This window comes from Colossoma macropomum, unplaced genomic scaffold (genome assembly GCF_904425465.1).
Source record: "Colossoma macropomum unplaced genomic scaffold, Colossoma_macropomum, whole genome shotgun sequence".
Taxonomy (NCBI): Eukaryota; Metazoa; Chordata; class Actinopteri; order Characiformes; family Serrasalmidae; genus Colossoma; species Colossoma macropomum.
The window spans coordinates 19374677-19383517 of NW_023494801.1; the positions used below are offsets into that span (position 1 = coordinate 19374677).

At 39.7% G+C, this 8841-nt stretch overlaps 1 long non-coding RNA gene across 1 annotated transcript; it reads right to left on the reverse strand.

Annotated features, from left to right (window-relative positions):
• Positions 1-1647: 1647 nt before the first annotated feature.
• LOC118821100 lies at positions 1648-8611 on the reverse strand. The gene is made up of 2 exons (XR_005008316.1): positions 8500-8611; positions 1648-7686 (listed from the first exon to the last, which is right to left on the reverse strand). It is a non-coding gene; the product is annotated as an uncharacterized LOC118821100 (long non-coding RNA).
• Positions 8612-8841: the final 230 nt, after the last annotated feature.

Sequence of the window (8841 nt, forward strand, 5' to 3'; positions counted from 1 at the left end):
AGCTCCAGTGAGTAACTGGAAAACTAAACTTCAGGGGAAAATTGTGTATGTTAGGTTTTTTTTTTTTTGCTGAACAGCCACTTTGTCTTTTATAGAGTAATATGTGTCCTGCCTTTGTCATCCATTCGCGGGCCGCCGTGGCAAAAACCCCCCCAAGCCCCTCCTGCTAGCATTTCCTAGGGCTTCCTGTGGCCTAATAAAAATAGCTTTTCAATGACAGACCTAAATGAGGCCAGGCAGGAAACTTGTGCTCACACTTCACCCTCAGCTCAGCTCAGCTGCTCAACCCACAGCGGTCAGCTTGAGTGAGGGATAACTTCACCCTAGATCAGCTCCCACTCTGAGTTAAAGAACCACAGGTCACCCTCTTGCCGGATTGTTCATGGATCAGTGATCTCACAGTCTTTTGGTCACTTCTGTAGCAATAATATTGAAGATATTAAACGAAATGCTGACCAATTCACATCTTACTGATTTTGTAATTGAAAATAACATGTCCTCCACACAGAACACACTTCTGCACATTTTAATATACAATTATTGTATATTAAATAAATAAATAATACATTACATATATATATATGTAATGTATTATTTATTTATTTATTTATTTTCGTATATGTTACACAAAATTGAAGTTATGCACTTGTGAAGTTTATTCTCTGTAGAGGATGTGTTAATTTAACAACATATGTGCTTTAACAGGGGTTTTTGACCACAATATTGGGGGAATAATTAAAGTTTGAAAGTCTTAAAATGAAGAACTGAATAAGAGACCTAGAATTTCAGAGGCTAAGATGAATTTTCCAGTTATTTCACAAAAAGTCATGATGTGCTCATGCAATCAGATTTACTCTGTCATACCGTAAGATGACTTTTGGCTTTTGTAATTATGTTCTCATGGCTGTCTGTTTAAACCGTTGTAAGTTGTAGTTTATCTTTGAAGTACATCGAGTTCTAATCCCTTGCTGCGTCTCCATGTCTTCTAAATCCCACACGGCTGGTGAGAGAAGCATTCCAACAGCGCAATCACCCACAGGGGAACTCCCGGCCTAAACAAACCCTTCCCCCCCTCCCACCATCACCCTGATCATCACTGCTGTCGGCAGCCAACACACACTAAACCACCCCAGTCAGTCCACCTCACCACTCACAATGCACACTGTGATAGGAAGACCAGAGACGGTCTCTGTCTGTCTGTCTGTCTGTCTCTCTCCTTTACTCTCACTCTTTTCTGTCTTTCTTCCTCACTCTTTTTTCTGTCTTTCAATGGCTTTCTTTCCATCTTCCTCATCCTCCTCTCTCATTCTTTCTGTCCCTCTCTCTCTCTTTCTTAAAATCCTTCTCCCTCACTCACTCTCATTTCTTTCTGTCTTCCTCTGGCTCTTTCTTTATTTTCTCTCTTTGTCTTTCTGTCTTTTTATCTCTCACTCACTTTCTTCTTTCTGTATTTCACTCTTTTCTGTCTTTATCCTTTGCTGTTTCTTTATTCTCTTTAATTATCTCTTTTTGTCTTGTTTTTTTTGTCTTTTTCTCTTTCTCTCTCACTCTTTCTGTCTTTAGGTCTCTCTTTCTCTTTCACTTTGTCCCTCGCTCTTGTCTTTCTTTGCATCTTTCTCTTTGTTCTTTTTTCTCTTTCTCTCGCTCTCTCTCCTTCTGTGTCTTTTTCCTCTCTCTGTTTATCCGCCTCTCTCTTTCTGTCTTCTGTCACTCTTTCATTTTCATTTTGTCTCCTTAGATGACCCTGCATTTTCCAGCTTCCCCCTTCCTCTCTGTCTCTTTCTTTTTCTTTCTTTCTTTATCCCTTTGTTTCTTTCTTCCTTTTTCTTTCTCACTCTTTCTGTCATTCTCTTTTTCTCCCTTTCTTCTTCTCGCTCTCTCTTATTCTCTCCCTCTCTCTCTCGACCGTGACTGGTTGTGAAGGGAGAGTTGATTGGATTACTCGAGTTATCTTTCCCACACACACACACAAACACACACATACACACACACCGCAAAGATGGGGACAGTGTGTCTCAGCTGAGGGGAAAACTGGAATGACCAATTATCTTCAAAAAAAAAAAAAGAAAGAAAAAATATCTGGGAAGGAGTGTAGGACACACTTGTTTTCATAGCGACGCCTTTATGCGTTTTCCATATTCACTGACTCGGCCGCTCTGAAGGGAGCCGCTCGGTGGTGACGTATTAGAAAGCTGAATATTGCTTTTGGAGGATGAGGGTTATTTGAGGTATCGAAGCTGTTTGGAGAGTAAATGCGTTTTCCTGATCAGCCCCACCACTTGGAGACATTTACCCAGCTGTCATTGCTCTTGATGGAGTGATGCTGGGCATGGGGAGGATCCTGACACTTTATTCTCTCTCTCCCTCTCTCTCTCTCTCTCTCCATCCATCCATTAATATTTTCCATCAGATCTTTTCCTTCTGCCTCTTTTTTCCCTTCCCCTCATCGAAGCGGTCGTTAGCGCCGGTGAGCTCAGTCTTTCCCTCCGCCTGAGCGAGTGACAGCTCATAGGGCGGCTCCACCCTCAGATGAGTGAGAGGAGAGAGGACGCAGAGGCCTTGAACTTCTCCCTCATCTATTTAATTAACTGCTAGTGTTACTGTACATTTCAAATTACATACATATGTAATAAATGGCTAACACAAAAACATTTTATGTACTTTGGCCACATATTTCCATTCAGTCAAAGTGAGAACAGTCAGCATTTACCTTCTGTATAAAATGCATTTGCAATTAATGTTGACATATTTTCAGTTTTTACATCAAACAACCCTGTAAGTTTATTTTCTGAGTAGCGATATCATTATTTTACATTCAATGTACATTTGATATCTACAAGTTTCTACAAGTCTACAAGCATTTCTTTTTACTCCACTTTTTCTTTTACTCCAATGTTGAAAAATGACAGAAATGTGAGAAAAATATAAGAGTTTTTTTTCCCCAAATCATTTGAATATTGCTTGTTCTTTTTAGGAACACAAATATGCTTGTTTCAAGGTTATGAGTAAGAAATAATTCATGTAAAATTGTGCCAGTGTGGTGATACCTGTGCCCTCTAACTCGAACACCACTTTGGCACGGAACTGCTGGACAGATCAACTTTTCAGTTCACTTTTCAGTTCACAGTTCACTCACACGACTACCGTGTATAACGTCCAGCTGTGTGGGCCCCAGCTCACTAATGGTTTTTAATGAAGTCAACGTGAATCATTAATATTCCTTCCATAATGTGATGTACTTCTGAGCAAAGCACAACATCAGGGAGGCTCTCTGAGCTAGCTGAGAGTGTTCACTCAAAGATCAGTGGAATTGGGAAGTGAAACATGATATTATTGATTTATATTATTTTCCCTGCCGCTGTAAACAAAACTCAGAAGACAATTTAGATGCGGTGCAAAAGTCACTACATTTTGATTAGAGAACACAGGACAATGAGGATGAGGATTTTGTATTTTACATAATATGATGAATCACACTTAATATGAGCAAGGATATGTGGTAATACGATAAAAAAAATGTTTAATCTTGATTTCAGGTTGGCTTTAAGCCTACTAATACACCACTGTTCACTCTGCCTATATGTGCTGAGTGACATTTAATATTCAAGCATCAGTTATTATGTTCATAAATGATAACTCTTCTAAATATGATCTAAATCAGGTAATTCAGCTTCTAGTGCAAAAGAGACCAGTTGGAAAGTATCAGTGTAGATCTGTATGTGCCATTGCATGTGTATGACTGTATGAGTGTACAGTCATAGTCACATGCCAAAGTTTGAACACCCCTGGTGAAATCCAAGTGTAAAAAGGTTAACACATCCTCTACAGATTTTATGCACATTTGAATGCAGTTTCTGTTTTTTGCTGAATTTAATATATTGGAAAATAATAGAAGCAATAAAATTATAACATACTAAATGTCTCACATTGTTTTTATTCCCAATACGTTAAATTCAGCAAATAAAATGTAATTGTGCATTAAATAGTGTTCTCTGTAGAAGATGTGTTCTTATTTTCACTTAGAAAGTCAGCAAAACATGTAATTCAACCAGGGTTGCCCAAACTTTCACCTACGCCTGTGTGAGTGCATGTGTATGTTTGTATACGTGCACAGTTGGTGAGTGTGTAAGCCGAGAAATGTGTGTTTATGTGTATGTTATTTGGACATTTGGCCAAACCCCAAGCAGTGGTGCCCAACCTTTTTGTTTTGGGGGGCCAAGGTGCTCTTAGAGGTCCAAAAATCACAATATACAAATAAAGAAGGAATGCAGGTCACCAAAATAAATAAAGAAATAAATACAAATAAATTAATAATATTAGAAATAATTTAAAATATTTTTTTTTATAAAATTCTAATATATTCTGTTACCAGAATACCTCAAAAATACATTTGTACCCAATTTTGTAAAAAAAATTTAGTCATGACCAATTCCACTTGGTAACTAATGCACACGATACTACCAAGCTAGGAGGGTGAAGGATAACATGTACTTCCTCAGAGACACGTGATGCCACCACATCTTTTCAAACTGACTAACACGTCGTCATTGGACAAAAAAAAAACATTTAAAAGAAAACAAGGTGAGGGGGCGGGGTCAGGGTCTTTGGCGTGCCAAATCAAACGACTTCACGGGAGGAGCTTTGGGCAAAAATGATTTATTTATTTATTTGTTTTTATTTTTATTTGACATGAAATGCAACTTACATATGAAAAAGTATAAGCACTTAAAGATTTCCTTTTTGTTGCCATGGTTAAGTGTAGGGTTTGGTTAGCAGTTGCATTAGCTAATAGTACAGGTGTCAGTAGAAACACCCCACAAAGAGGGGAATACAAATGTCTGTGTCTGTATGAATGTGTCTCCCAGACAGTGACGCTCTCCTCAGAGAATTCTAGCCCCAGTAGTGAGCGAGTGTAGTGTTGAAACAGCTGGGTTCTCCTCTCCGCACTCTTTCCACACGTTTTTCCTTCGTCTACACCCGTGTGTGTGTGGCCTACTTGCACGGAAGCCCATTTACAGTACACATACTGTCTTATACCCTGCTTGTTTATTTACTGCACAGTTTTTCTTCAGCGTACATGTGGCTGATTTTATATTAGGATTTTGCATCATTCTAAAAAGTATACTTAAATCTGAAGAGGATTTGTAGTGAAACTCCTGTGGAGTTTGAGTTAAAAAAAAAAAAAAACTTTTTTAACATCATAAATCTTCAGCTGTAAACGTGTGGATCACAGAAGGTGGGTGTGGGGGTCATTAGCCTGGTGACTCAGCAGAAACAGGGCGAATGACTCGGTACAGTGCAGCTACCTGCATGCTCGGCCGTGTGCGTATGTGTGAGACCGAGTGCATATATGGGCCGAGTTTGCTTACGCACTTCTTGTCTTCAAAGCAAAGTCAAATTCAATGGCATTGAAACTGAGTTGTCAATTAATCCCTAAAAATAAAGACTTCTGAAATGTTGTATAGTTGTTTATTTGTTTAACAAGAATTACAGCTGACACTGAATGCACTTTGTCAAAAATCACATTTTTTTCCAATCAACATATATCATGGGGAAAAAAAGAAAGTTCTTAAAGTGGTGTTTAATGAGTTCACATACTGGCTTATTATTAGGTTATTAATTTAAGACATATTATACAGTAACCAATATGATTTATCTAGTAACTGCAATGAATCTTATAACGTCACTGTCGGAATAAAAGCTATTTTAGTACTATTTTTTTTTCAAGTTTGAAAATGCGGCTGCTGTTTACGCCATGTCAGATTGTCATGACAAAGGGGATAGGAATGCTCCAAAATAACTCTGAATAAAATCTTGGTACATTAACTTACAGTGAAGGTTAATGATGTTTAATGTTTAACAATACTGTTTAATGTTCAGTAATGTTTTTTGGTAGCCTACTTTTTTGGAGATTGGGTTTTTGAAGATGAGGTTTTGTTCCAACAGTGACGTTATGTGGTTTTGTGACTGAGTGAAGTGTGTTTTTCACATTCATATCAGCTCACAGTATTAACCTCTCACTCATTATCAAATTAGATTCTTTACTTTTTCTGTGTTGAGGTGGAAAGTTTGTTCGACCAAGTATGTTGGTACTGTAACTCTCTGTCTGTCTATCTATCTATTTACAGTCATACGCAAAAGTTTAGGCACTTCTGATTTTGTTGATTTTCCAACTGAAAAATTAACACATCCTCTACAGAGAACACTTTTGAATGCACAATTACTGTTTAATTACTGAATTTAACATACTGGGGGGAAAATTACATAAAATGTGGCCTTTGCAAAAGTTGTGGCACATTTTAGATTTTTTATTTTCGTCAATATGTTAAACTCAGCAAATAAACAGAAATTCGTGCACTAAAATTTGCAGAAAATTTCCACAATTAAGTTGTGTTATAATGTAATTTGACTTGGAGTATTCAAACTTTTGCATAGGACTCTATCTATCTATCTATGTGTGAATGTATGTATGTATCTGTCTATCTATCTATCTGAGAAGCAGTTATGGAAACTACACACAGTATTTAGTGCTTGAGCTGCAGTCTGATTGAGGCCCAGCTGCTCCACCACTTTTTCTCTGACTTTCAGCGTCTGTGTAACCTAAACCCTTTAGCAGGAGACCTTCGGCACGCCATAATGGCATGGAGGCGTCAGTGGCTAAGCTGTCCCTCTCTCTCTCTCTCTCTCTCTCTCTCTCTCTCTCTCTCTCTCTCTCTCTCTCTCATACACACACATTCACTTACTCACTCACACAGAATAGCACACTGCACTTGTTCCACTAGCACACTGTTTCCTGGTCCCTGTCCCACTCTTCAGAACTCCACCAAGCGACGGGCCTAAGGCCAGAAACCTCGCCTTCTCTCTCTCTCGCTCTCTCTCCCCCTCCCCTCTGCCCTCTAACACTCTGGTCCTTAATAAGAGCAATATGAGATGAATAATCACCTCAGTGGGCTTCTCTCTGCTCTTTGATGTCTGATCTGTTTTTTTTTAACCCATTCAACTATAAGCATCTGTATGTCAGTCCATACTTTAGTTCTTCGCTCTCATAGCTACACAACTTACGTATCTGTTTCATAATAATTACTGAACAATAACTGAATAATAAACCTGCAACATAGGGTCGATTACCACTGACAACAGCTTTGAAGCATTTCCCTGTACTTCTAAAAGAACTGAAAACACGTTGACTCAAATGACACTAATAATAGAAATCGATGGGCAGTCGTTTCATTTATAAATGTGTTTCTAATAAATCCGTTCTCTTTTTAGGTGGAAAACAGCTGTTTGAAAAAGGGGTTAACACACATTTCCTTACTCTAATTACTTTGTAACATGCATTTTAATTTCATAGTAGTTCTTTAAAAAATTCTGAAGCCTTAATGATAATTATAATTAGCTCTGTACACATCTGTACCTTTCAACGCCACAAACTTAGTGGATCCATTTTTCCAGAGCCTCCTTGTTTTTCCTTGGGACTCTTTTTTTTTTCTTCCTTCGCACCCTTTCCTTCGCTCTCCGTTCCTTTCTGCCCTCTCTGAGTTGTTTGGGCTGCGCGGCGTCTGGCTCAGCCTTGCGAGCCCTGAGAACAATGAGTGGAATGTTTTCGGCTGCTCCGCAACCCGCCTGCCCAGAACTTTTTTACGACCTCCGCTCCCCTCTGCCTGTCAGACATCCTCACACGCAACTCTTGGATGCAGACAGACAGACACACATCCCATTCAGACCTATTTACAGATGACCTTTCAGCCAGACTCAATCTTTCGGTCAGCGTGGGCAGCGCCAGACCCACGTCTCTGCACACCCAAACGTCCAAGCATGACCAACTAAGGCAAATGCTTCTCAATCCTGGTCATGGAGTAGCAATGCCCTGCATACGTTAGCCTGTTTTTCCTTACTCAACACTCAACAAAGCCTCCTCAATGGTTAAAAGAGAAAAGGTGGTTGGTATGGAACGTTTACTCTCTGTGTAGGTTCTTCACACTCGCACGTCTTATTTACAACAATGGCTCCTTAAAGAACCATCCACTGAAGGGTTCTTCAGGGAACCAAAAGTCTATGACATCACTCCAAAGATCTCATCTTTATTTTTAACAGTCAAACACTCACCAACTTCAACACAGGAAGGGTTTATTAATTAGCTGAATCAGACTGAATCAGGTGTGGTTTAACGCCTTCAACTGTAAAGAACCTGTATGTGAGCCCACCCTTCAGTTCTGCTCTCATTACTACATAACTTATGTTAGTTACATTGTATATACCAAATAATTCATACTTAATTACAAGTCTTAAGAACAAAAATGTGCAGGGCAAGGTACTAAAGGACCAGGACTGAGACACACTGAAGCGTCCCACTACCTCCCTACACATCTCCGTAACGCCCAACAAGTGGAAGCTCAAGAAGAAAGAAAGAAAAAAAAAAACAGCGCACAGACTTTTCGGAGTAAACAAAGTCGACCCAATGGTCCGAACGAGTTTTAAAAGAAGAGTCCAGTCACTTACCTGCTACTTTCTTTACTTTTTTTCCTCTTTCTCTCTCCCTCTTTCAGATCCTAAAAAAGGTTTGCTTTGCAGCGAGTCTCGAAGGGAGCGGCCGGCGGTCTCTCAGACGGCATGTGTTTGCAAGGGTGAGAGAGAAAGAGAAAGAGAGAGAGAGAGAGAGTGAGAGAGCGTCTGGGAGCCAGACGGGGTTAGAGGGAGTGTGCGAGTGAGTGAACGAGTGCGGGAAGGGAATTCCGATTTGTATAAACGTCAGAAGGCCCGTCCTTCCCCTCCCTCCCTCCCTCCGGCCCCCCCGGTGGCATGGAGTACAGGAAGAGGCAGGGTGCAATTACACCGCAGTGC